Source organism: Halictus rubicundus, chromosome 10 (genome assembly GCF_050948215.1).
Source record: "Halictus rubicundus isolate RS-2024b chromosome 10, iyHalRubi1_principal, whole genome shotgun sequence".
Taxonomy (NCBI): domain Eukaryota; kingdom Metazoa; phylum Arthropoda; class Insecta; order Hymenoptera; family Halictidae; genus Halictus; species Halictus rubicundus.
This window is the reverse complement of record NC_135158.1, coordinates 5,729,644-5,742,794: the sequence shown is the minus strand read 5'-3', so window position 1 is coordinate 5,742,794 and position 13,151 is coordinate 5,729,644.

Genomic DNA, 13,151 nt, shown 5'->3' with positions numbered 1-13,151 from the left:
CGTTCACGCACACGGGTGAAAACAGGTGTAAATCTAACCCGCCGAGGACAGCAAACCTAACACTAACCTAACACTTGCTCAACAGGGACAAGCTAACCCTTTTTCATTGAATAGAAAGGTATTCAGAAACAAAAACAGCGTGTTTTGATTAATAATTGAAAGAGAGCTGCCTCGAAGGTGAAGATGGGCCAAGAGTAAACAAGGAGTGCATTGAAGGACCTTCGGCTCATCCCGAGGTAGCCTAAAGTAAATTCAGACACAATTCAATTAAATACACAAGTTTTTATTATTAGTACGTCTTAAATTTTATTTTAAAATGTTATCGCAAAGTTATAAATAAGCAGCTATTAGCTCGATATTATTCCCTATTTGTAAGATTACTAGAAGTTCTTACAAATAGAGAATAATACCGATTGCCCGGGTCTCACCACGAGGAGGTTGCTGCACAAGAGACCCGAAAGGAAGCCAGAAGGAATTCAATACGCTTCCTTCTGACTCCCTTTCTTACAACGACGGTTTCGAGTCTTAGAAACTAAATTTCGCAGAGTATGTCGAGTAATTATTGCGGAGCAAATGGAGTGAGTCGGAGAAGAAGTCTCCGATTCACGGGAGATTAAAAACGAATCAGGCAGAAGGCTCTGATTCTTTCAAAGAGAGAAACAAAACCGAACCAGAGCAGAAGGCTCTGGATCGAGGGTGACGCGACGCGTACAATGCTTGCAGAACCAACTCCAGCCAGCATCGATACCCGACGTGTCCTCACGAAGAGCGATGGACGAGAGAAGCGTTCAAACGATACCCTAAGTTTCCCCCACCCACCTGTCGCCAAGCAACGACTAGCGTTGAGGCGACTCGGGTGGACTTACGGCAGGGAGGATTTTACACGAGTGAACAGGTCTCTCGAACATCCCTCTCAATGGATCTACGCCGAGCACCGGTACCAACCGGTCTGGTACATACAAGCAAGGTCCGACACAGCATAAGGCTGTGTCGGAATCAAAAATCGAACCGAGCAAAGTGAAGTTACGGCAATAATTACTCGACATTTATACAATACTGATAAACAAGCTTAATAACTAACGCACGCAATCGAATCGAGCAATTATTGTGAGCCAAATAAAAACTAAATCTGACAAGTCTCTGAACAATTCCAGAGAAAATAAAAATGGAGCAGAAGGCTCAGATTTACGAAAAAGAAAAATGAAAGAAGCGAACCAGAGTAGTAGCCTCTGGTTCGAGGGTGACGCTACCAACTGGTCACAGCAGATGGCTGTGACCCAAATCAACAAGCGAAACTAACAAAGTGAATCTAACACAATAATTGCTCGAGAACTAATACGAACTTATAAATACTGTGAAGTCTTCTTACTATTCGTTGTCTTCGTTCGACGATGATCATGCTGAACTGTTGTGATTTAACTGAAACAGACTAATAATAATTAGACACAAAATGGAGGAACACAGAAGTAATCGAAGAAGAAACGAGTCTTCGTACGATGCGTTGTCTTCGTTCGATGATAAATTTCTGCAACTGTTGTACTCAATCTGAAACAGATTAGTAATGATTAGACACAAAACAATGGAGGAACAACGAAGTATAAGAAGACGATGAAATAAAAACAAAACGATGACCCCGTACACGAGTACGGCCTACCTAACATGCACAAGAGTGCAAATCTAACCGGCTCACGAGAGCCAAGCTAACCCCGTACACGAGTACGGCCTACCTAATATGCACAAGAGTGCAAATCTAACAGGCTCACGAGAGCCAAACTAACCCCGTAAACGAGTACGGCCTACCTAACATGCACAAGAGTGCAAATCTAACGGCTCACGAGAGCCAAATCAACCCCGTACACAAGTACGGCCTAACCGATAAGAAACTAAGAGTAGATGAAGTAAGAACTTCAATCTACTGAGGTGGCGATTCGGGGCGCCCCGGGTTCGCCAATACCCGTACTCACCCACAGCAGTGAGTCCCTGAGGGACCTCCGTTCGGAGGAATACCGATTTTAAACCAGATATATAAATTTTAGAATAAGAACTTTTGAAAGTTCAGAAATAAATTTCAATCGGAAAGATGAACAATTCCAATCGAAAATAAATCAAACGAAATTGGGACGCAACGACATAAAGGCTAGGGTCATAGCAATTTTAAGAAACGGAACTTTTAAAAAGTTCAGAAGCAAATTTCAATTAGAAATCCAGAAAAAATGTACGATGTTTATTGAATGAAAAAGTATTCCGAAACAAGAAGTGTGTGTTTCGATGAATAATTAAAAGGAGGTGCCAAGAAGGCGTAGGTGGGCCAAGGGTAAACAAGGAAAGCGCGAAGGAAAGCAGGAAGGAACCTTGGCCCACCCCATGCAGGTTTAAAATAAATTCAGACACACAATTCAATTAAATACACAAGTTTTTATTATCAATACGTCTTAAATTTTATTTCACAATGTTATCGCAAATTACAAATGAGCAGCCATTAGCTCGATATTATTCTCTATTTGCAAGATAATAGAAGATCTAACAAATAGAGAATATTATCGATTGCCCGGGTCTCACCACGAGGAGGTTGCTGCACGAGAGACCCGAAAGGAAGCCAGAAGGAATTCAATACGCTTCCTTCTGACTCCCTTTCTTACAACGACGCTTTCGAGTTTTAAAAACTAAATTTCGCAGGGTATGTCGAGTAATTATTGCGGAGAAAAAGGTGTGAGTCGGAGAAGAAGTCTCCGATTCACGGGAGATGAAAAACGAATCAGGCAGAAGGCTCTGATTCTTCCAAAGAGAGAATCAAAACAGAACCAGAGCAGAAGGCTCTGGTTCGAGGGTGACGCGACGCGTACAATGCTTGCAAGCTATCTGCCGACCAGTACGGTACCCGACGCTTCCTCACAGAGAACGACGGTCAGGGACGCCTCCACCGTACGGTAGAACTACCTTCCCCAACTACCCGCCACGAGCAACGCTGACGCAACAAGGCGACGGCAAGACTTACGGGGAATGAAACCCCTGCTCCCGTCGCGAGTCACGCCAGCGTTGACATGACTTAGGCAGACATTTTACGAAGGAAGGGCTCTACCTGGCGAGTACTGCTCCCTGACCATCATTCTCTGTGCATCCACGCCGAATATCGCAACTGGACCGGTTCAAAACTTGCAAGCAAGGTCCGACACAGCCTTCTGTTGTGTCGGAGTTAACAATCGAGTCGAACAAAGTGAAGTTAGGGCAATAGTTACTCGACATATTTACAACGACGATCTTAAGCATTAAACTAATTCTAGCTTACAATTATTACGATGTCTTCGTCGATGCGTTGTTTGATGTAGTCTCTTCGTTCGACGACCAAGATACTCAGCTGTTGGATTTCAGCTGAAACAAACTAACAATAATTAGACACGATGTTGTTGACGTCTTTGGTCGATGTGTTGTCATCCGTCGATGACAAAGATGATGACCTGTCGTACTCCAGCTGAAGCAGACAAATCATAATTAGTCATAATTCCGTAGAGGTACAAAAATAGAAGGAAATTATGAAAAGAAGACGAAACGTTGATATGAAGAAACGACGAAATACAACACTAAACCCCGTACACGAGTACGGCCTACCTAACACGCACAAGAGTGCGAATCTAACCAGCTCACGAGAGCCAACCTAACACCAGCTCACGAGAGCCAAGCTAACCCCGTACACGAGTACGGCCTACCTACATGCACGAGAGTGCGAATCTAACCAGCTCACGAGAGCCAACCTAACACCAGCTCACGAGAGCCAAGCTAACCCCGTAAACGAGTACGGCCTACCTAATATGCACAAGAGTGCAAATCTACCAGCTCACGAGAGCCAAACTAACCCCGTACACGAGTACGGCCTACCTAACATGCACACGAGTGCAAATCTACCAGCTCACGAGAGCCAAACCTAACACCAGCTCACGAGAGCGAAGCTAACCCCGTACACGAGTACGGCCTACCTAACATGCACAAGAGTGCAAATCTAACAGGCTCACGAGAGCCAAACAAACCCCGTACACAAGTACGGCCTACCCGACAAGAAACTAAGAGTAGATGAAGTCAGAACTTCCATCTACTGAGGTGGCGCTTCGGGGCGCCCCGGGTTCGCCAATACCCGTACTCACCCACAGCAGTGAGTCCCTGAGGGACCTCCGTTCGGAGGAATACCAATTTAAAACCAGATATATAAATTTTGGAATAAGAACTTTTAAAAGTTCAGAAATAAATTTCAATTGGAAAGTTGAAGAATCCCAATCAAAAATAAATATAGCGAAATTAGGACGCAAGAAACAACAAGCTAGGGTCGCCGGGGGTCGCAAATACCCGTACTCACCCACGGCCCGGCCCGTGAGTGAGTCCCTGAGTGACCTCCATTCGGAGGAATACCAATTTAAAACCAGATATATAAATTTTGGAATAAGAACTTTTAAAAGTTCAGAAATAAATTTCAATTGGAAAGTTGAAGAATCCCAATCAAAAATAAATATAGCGAAATTAGGACGCAAGAAACAACAAGCTAGGGTCGCCGGGGGTCGCAAATACCCGTACTCACCCACGGCCCGGCCCGTGAGTGAGCCTCTGAGGGACCTCCGTTTGGAGGAATACCAATTTTAAATCAGATATATAAATGTTAGAATAAGAACTTTTGAAAGTTTAGAAATAAATTTCAATTGGAAAGATGAACAATTCCAATCGAAAATAAATCAATCGAAATTGGGACGCAACGACATAAAGGCTAGGGTCATAGCAATTTTAAGAAACGGAACTTTTAAAAAGTTCAGAAGCAAGTTTCAATTAGAAATCCAGAAAAAATGTCCGATGTTTATTGAATGAAAAAGTATTCCGAAACAAGAAGTATGTGTTCCGATTAATAATTAAAAGGAGCGGCCAAGAAGGCGAATTTGGGTCAAGGGTAAACAAGGAAAGCGCGAAGGAAAGCAGAAGGACCCTTGGCCCACCCCATGCAAGTTTAAAATAAATTCAGACACACAATTCAATTAAATACACAAGTTTTTATTATTAGTACGTCTTAAATTTTATTTCACAATGTTATCGCAAATTATACATGAGCAGCTATTAGCTCGATATTATTCTCTATTTGTAAGATAATAGAAGATCTAACAAATAGAGAATATTACCGATTGCCCGGGTCTCACCACGAGGAGGTTGCTGCACAAGAGACCCGAAAGGAAGCCAGAAGGAATTCAATACGCTTCCTTCTGACTCCCTTTCTTACAACGACGCTTTCGAGTTTTACAAACTAAATTTCGCAACGTATGTCGAGTAATTATTGCGGATAAAAAATGTGTGAGTCGGAGAAGAAGTCTCCGATCCACGGTGGGTGAAAAACGAATCAGGCAGAAGGCTCTGATTCTTTCGAAGAGAGAAACAAAACCGAACCAGAGCAGAAGGCTCTGGATCGAGGGTGACGCGACGCGTACAATGCTTGCAGAACCAACTCCAGCCAGCACCGATACCCGACGTGTCATCACGAAGAGCGATGGCCGAGAGAAGCGTTCAAACGATACCCTTTTCCCCCACCCACCTGTCGCCAGGCAACGACTAGCGTTGAGGCGACTCGGGTGGCCTTACAGCAGAGAGGATTTTACACGAGTGAACAGGTCTCTCAACCATCCCTCTCAATGGATCTACGCCGAGCACCGGCACCAACCGGTCTGGTACATACAAGCAAGGTCCGACACAGCATAAGGCTGTGTCGGAATCAAAAATCGAACCGAGCAAACTGAAGTTACGGCAATAATTACTCGACATGTATACAATACTGATAAACAAGCTTAATAACTAACGCACGCAATCGAATCGAGCAATTATTGTGAGCCAAAAAAAACTAAATCTGACAAGTCTCTGAACAATTCCAGAGAAAATAAAAATGGAGCAGAAGGCTCAGATTTACGAGAAAGAAAAATGAAAGAAGCGAACCAGAGTAGTAGACTCTGGTTCGAGAGTGACGCTACCAACTGGTCACAGCAGAAGGCTGTGACCCAAATCAACAAGCGAAACTAACAAAATAAATCGAACACAATAATTGCTCGACAACTAATACTAACTTATTAATAACGAGGAGTCTTCATACGATTCCTTTTTTTCGTTCGACGATGAACATGCTGAACTGTTGTAATTCAACTAAAACAGACTAATAATAATTAGACACAAAATGAAGGAATACCGAAGTATTCGATGAAGAAATGATGACCCCGTACACGAGTACGGCCTACCTAATATGCACAAGAGTGCAAATCTACCAGCTCACAAGAGCCAAACTAACCCCGTACACGAGTACGGCCTACCTAACATGCACACGAGTGCAAATCTACCAGCTCACGAGAGCCAAACCTAACACCAGCTCACGAGAGCGAAGCTAACCCCGTACACGAGTACGGCCTACCTAACATGCACAAGAGTGCAAATCTAACAGGCTCACGAGAGCCAAACAAACCCCGTACACAAGTACGGCCTACCCGACAAGAAACTAAGAGTAGATGAAGTCAGAACTTCCATCTACTGAGGTGGCGCTTCGGGGCGCCCCGGGTTCGCCAATACCCGTACTCACCCACAGCAGTGAGTCCCTGAGGGACCTCCGTTCGGAGGAATACCAATTTAAAACCAGACATATAAATTTTAGAATAAGAACTTTTGAAAGTTCAGAAATAAATTTCAATTGGAAAGATGAACAATTCCAATCGAAAATAAATCAAACAAAATTGGGATGCAACAACATAAAAGCTAGGGTCGTCCCGGGTTCGCTAATACCCGTACTCACCCACGGCCCGGCCCGTGAGTGAGCCTCTGAGGGACCTCCGTTCGGAGGAATACCAATTTAAAACCAGACATACAAATTTTAGAATAAGAACTTTTGAAAGTTCAGAAATAAATTTCAATTGGAAACATGAACAATTCCAATAGGAAATAAATCAAACGAAATGGGGACGCAACGACATAAAGGTCAGGGTCATAGCAATTTTAAGAAACAGAACTTTTAAAAAGTTCAGAAATAAATTTCAATTAGAAATCCAGAAAAAATGTACGATGTTTATTGAATGAAAAAGTATTCCGAAACAAGAAGTGTGTGTTTCGATTAATAATTAATAGGAGGTGCCAAGAAGGCGTAGGTGGGCCAAAGGTAAACAAGGAAAGCGCGAAGGAAAGCAGGAAGGACCCTTGGCCCACCCCATGCAGGTTTAAAATAAATTCAGACACACAATTCAATTAAATACACAAGTTTTTATTATCAGTACGTCTTAAATTTTATTTCACAATGTTATCGCAAATTATAAATGAGCAGCCATTAGCTCGATATTATTCTTTATTTGCAAGATAATAGAAGATCTAACAAATAGAGAATATTATCGATTGCCCGGGTCTCACCACGAGGAGGTTGCTGCACGAGAGACCCGAAAGGAAGCCAGAAGGAATTCAATACGCTTCCTTCTGACTCCCTTTCTTACAACGGCGCTTTCGAGTTTTACAAACTAAATTTCGCAACGTATGTCGAGTAATTATTGCGGATAAAAAATGTGTGAGTCGGAGAAGAAGTCTCCGATTCACGGGAGATTAAAAATGAATCAGGCAGAAGGCTCTGATTCTTTCAAAGAGAGAAACAAAACCGAACCAGAGCAGAAGGCTCTGGATCGAGGGTGACGCGACGCGTACAATGCTTGCAGAACCAACTCCAGCCAGCATCGATACCCGACGTGTCCTCACGAAGAGCGATGGCCGAGAGAAGCGTTCAAACGATACCCATTTCCCCCACCCACCTGTCGCCAGGCAACGACTAGCGTTGAGGCGACTCGGGTGGCCTTACAGCAGAGAGGATTTTACACGAGTGAACAGGTCTCTCAACCATCCCTCTCAATGGATCTACGCCGAGCACCGGTACCAACCGGTCTGGTACATACAAGCAAGGTCCGACACAGCATAAGGCTGTGTCGGAATCAAAAATCGAACCGAGCAAACTGAAGTTACGGCAATAATTACTCGACATTTATACAATACTGATAAACAAGCTTAATAACTAACGCACGCAATCGAATCGAGCAATTATTGTGAGCCAAAAAAAAACTAAATCTGACAAGTCTCTGAACAATTCCAGAGAAAATAAAAATGGAGCAGAAGGCTCAGATTTACGAGAAAGAGAAATGAAAGAAGCGAACCAGAGTAGTGGCCTCTGGTTCGAGAGTGACGCTACCAACTGGTCACAGCAGAAGGCTGTGACCCAAATCAACAAGCGAAACTAACAAAATAAATCGAACACAATAATTGCTCGACAACTAATACTAACTTATTAATAACGAGGAGTCTTCATACAATTCCTTTTTTTCGTTCGACGATGAACATGCTGAACTGTTGTAATTCAACTAAAACAGACTAATAATAATTAGACACAAAATGAAGGAACACCGAAGTATTCGATGAAGAAATGATGACCCCGTACACGAGTACGGCCTACCTAATATGCACAAGAGTGTAAATCTACCAGCTCACGAGAGCCAAACTAACCCCGTACACGAGTACGGCCTACCTAACATGCACACGAGTGCAAATCTACCAGCTCACGAGAGCCAAACTAACCCCGTACACGAGTACGGCCTGCCTAACATGCACACGAGTGCAAATCTACCAGCTCACGAGAGCCAAACTAACCCCGTACACGAGTACGGCCTACCTAACATGCACACGAGTGCAAATCTACCAGCTCACGAGAGCCAAACCTAACACCAGCTCACGAGAGCGAAGCTAACCCCGTACACGAGTACGGCCTACCTAACATGCACAAGAGTGCAAATCTAACAGGCTCACGAGAGCCAAACAAACCCCGTACACAAGTACGGCCTACCCGACAAGAAACTAAGAGTAGATGAAGTCAGAACTTCCATCTACTGAGGTGGCGCTTCGGGGCGCCCCGGGTTCGCCAATACCCGTACTCACCCACAGCAGTGAGTCCCTGAGGGACCTCCGTTCGGAGGAATACCAATTTAAAACCAGACATATAAATTTTAGAATAAGAACTTTTGAAAGTTCAGAAATAAATTTCAATTGGAAAGATGAACAATTCCAATCGAAAATAAATCAAACAAAATTGGGATGCAACAACATAAAAGCTAGGGTCGTCCCGGGTTCGCTAATACCCGTACTCACCCACGGCCCGGCCCGTGAGTGAGCCTCTGACGGCCCTCCGTTTGGAGGAATACCAATTTTAAATCAGATATATAAATTTTAGAATAAGAACTTTTGAAAGGTCAGAAATAAATTTCAATTGGAAAGATGAACAATTCCAATCGAAAATAAATCAAACGAAATTGGGACGCAACAACATATAAGCTAGGGTCGCCAGGGTTCGCTAATACCCGTACTCACCCACGGCCCGGCCCGTGAGTGAGCCTCTGAGGGACCTCCGTTTGGAGGAATACCAATTTTAAATCAGATATATAAATTTTAGAATAAGAACTTTTGAAAGGTCAGAAATAAATTTCAATTGGAAAGATGAACAATTCCAATCGAAAATAAATCAAACGAAATTGGGACGCAACAACATATAAGCTAGGGTCGCCAGGGTTCGCTAATACCCGTACTCACCCACGGCCCGGCCCGTGAGTGAGCCTCTGAGGGACCTCCGTTTGGAGGAATACCAATTTTAAATCAGATATATAAATTTTAGAATAAGAACTTTTGAAAGTTCAGAAATAAATTTCAATTGGAAAGATGTACAATTCCAATCGAAAATAAATCAAACGAAATTGGGACGCAACAACATATAAGCTAGGGTCGCCAGGGTTCGCTAATACCCGTACTCACCCACGGCCCGGCCCGTGAGTGAGCCCCCTGAGGGACCTCCATTCGGAGGAATACCAATTTTATGTTAAACATATAATATTTCAGAGTACAAATTTTATGTCAAAAATATAATATAATATAATATAATTTCAAAATACCAATTTTATGTCAAAAATATAATATAATATAATAAAATTTCAGAGTACTAATTTTATATATATAATATATATATATATAATTTTATAATATAATGTAATTTCAAGAAAAGAAACTTGTGAAAAATTCCGAAGCAAATTCGATTAAAAATACAGAAATAATAACACTGTCCAACAAAATTAAACTTTTTTCGAGTTTTGCAATACCTGTTGGGTGATTCTTATACACTTTGTCAACCTAAAACCGAATCTGAAAGTAGAATTGCTTCATCACGCAACGTTTTCGAAAAATATTGGTTTTTATAAAAATGAATGATTTTGATACGAAACGACGTGTTACGCAAAAACTAAACACGCGAGAAAGTTCAAATTTGAGTCAAGAGATAGAGGGGACTCTCCTCTACATATTCATATAGTCAATTATATTTTTATGTACTTCCTAATAGTTGTAAATGGTTGTTAAAGTTTGAAAATGTGCCGACGCGGGTACTTTGTACGCTCTATTTTTGTATTTATGTGAAAAATCCTTTATCTAGCAGGAATTTACTATACAGGAATGCATTCTACAGACATTTCTGGTAAAGAAACCATTCACGAAAAGTATTTGGTTCCCTTAATGTACGAGAAGGATCAGAAAATGTTAATTGACAGCGTGTGCGCGACGCGTTCGCGCCAGACGGCCATTGCAGCCTTTTCGCGACTCGCCAGGGCCGTCGCTATGCGTAGTCGACGTTGGTACCACTCAAGTATGTCTTTGCTTACTATGCTTAATTAAATACATTTTTTTTTGTCTTTTTGGGTGCCAATCATTACAAAAGATTATAAAAATACGACTTATATTCACATTTAAGCATTTCCACAATGAAATGTGAATATAACTCGCATTTTTATAATCTTTTGTAATGATTGGCACCCAAAAAGACAAAAAAAAAATGTATTTAATTAAGCATAGTAAGCAAAGACATACTTGAGTGGTACCAACGTCGACTACGCATAGCGACGGCCCTGGCGAGTCGCGAAAAGGCTGCAATGGCCGTCTGGCGCGAACGCGTCGCACACACGCTGTCAATTAACATTTTCTGATCCTTCTCGTACATTAAGGGAACCAAATACTTTTCGTGAATGGTTTCTTTACCAGAAATGTCTGTAGAATGCATTCCTGTATAGTAAATTCCTGCTAGATAAAGGATTTTTCACATAAATACAAAAATAGAGCGTACAAAGTACCCGCGTCGGCACATTTTCAAACTTTAACAACCATTTACAACTATTAGGAAGTACATAAAAATATAATTGACTATATGAATATGTAGAGGAGAGTCCCCTCTATCTCTTGACTCAAATTTGAACTTTCTCGCGTGTTTAGTTTTTGCGTAACACGTCGTTTCGTATCAAAATCGGGCATTTTTACAAAAACCAAAATTTTTCGAAAACGTTGCGTGATGGAGCAATTCTACTTTCAGATTCGGTTTTAGGATGACAAAGTGTATAAGAATCACCCAAAAGGTATTGCAAAATTTTTTTGGTGTTGGACAGTGTAATTGACGGCTTTCGTTGAATAAACACATATACCAAAATAGAAAATGTATATTTGTATTGTCACTTACCAGCTGTTGAAAGTTGACCAAGGTTAGCGGAGACGGCTTCCAGGAACCGCTGTCCGACCGCGAACCTTAAGGTGGACCAGGGTTGACCATTGATGTCCACTGCAGCTCTGGAGGATCCCTGGTCCACTCGAAGGTAGGTGAGGGTAGGCCAGGGTGGGCCAGGGCAGCTCTGGAGAACCTCTGGTCAACTCCAAGGTCCTTCGTCCTTCTGGTCCCGGAGCCCTCCCGTTCCGTCCTGAGTGCGCACCACAACTGACTGACTGAGCGCGGACGCCGTGGTGGGGTGCGCGGTGCGCGGTGCGCAACTCCCCCACCCCAAACTAACTTCGCCAGACTTCGATCGCCGCGATAGTAATTATTGATAAATTTGTTATTTCTGGCTGCTTAATGTTTATAACAATTTCTTTTGGTAATGGTATCAACAAGCAATCCCTTGACCATCTTGCCATCTAATTTTTTAGTAAAAATACCTAATAGATCTCGAGATACAGAGTAACTTTTGAACCGTGAATATTCGCACGTATTAATTTATCGAACACATTTCACTGATAAATTTATTATTTCTGGCTGTTTAATGTTTATAACCATTTCTTTTGGTAATGGTATCAACAAGCAATCCCTTAACCATCTTGCCATCTAATTTTTTAGTAAAAATACCTAATAGAACTCGAGATACAGAGTAACTTTTGAACCATGAATATTCTCACGTATTAATTTATCGAATACATTTCACTGATAAATTTATTATTTCTGGCTGTTTAACGTTTATAACAATTTCTTTTGGTAATGGTATCAACAAGCAATCCCTTGACCATCTTGCTATCTAATTTTTTAGTAAAAATACCGAATAGAACTCGAGATACAGAGTAACTTTTGAACCGTGAATATTCGCACGTATTAATTTATCGAACACATTTCACTGATAAATTTATTATTTCTGGCTGTTTAATGTTTATAACCATTTCTTTTGGTAATGGTATCAACAAGCAATCCCTTGACCATCTTGCCATCTAATTTTTTAGTAAAAATACCTAATAGAACTCGAGATACAGAGTAACTTTTGAACCGTGAATATTCGCACGTATTAATTTATCGATCACATTTCACTGATAAATTTGTTATTTCTGGCTGTTTAATGTTTATAACAATTTCTTTCGCCAATGATGTCGATAAGCACTCCCTTGACCATCTTGCCATTTAATTATTTAGTAAAAATAAATGATAGAACTCGAAATACAGAGTAACTTTTAATTCTCGAATATTCGCACGCAGTAATTTATCGTACGCAATTCACTGTAAAATTTATTATTTCTGACTGTTTAATGTTTATAACAATTTCTTTTGGTAATGGTATCAACCAGCAATCCCTTGACCATCTTGCTAACTAATTATTTAATAAAAATGAATTATAGAAACCGAGATATAGAATAACTTTTGAATCATGAATATTCGCACGTATTAATTTATCGAACACAATTCACTGATGTTATTATTTCTGGCTGTTTAATGTTTATAACAATTCCTTTCGCCAATGATGTCGATAAGCACTCCCTTGGCCATCTAATTATTTAGTAAAAATAAATTA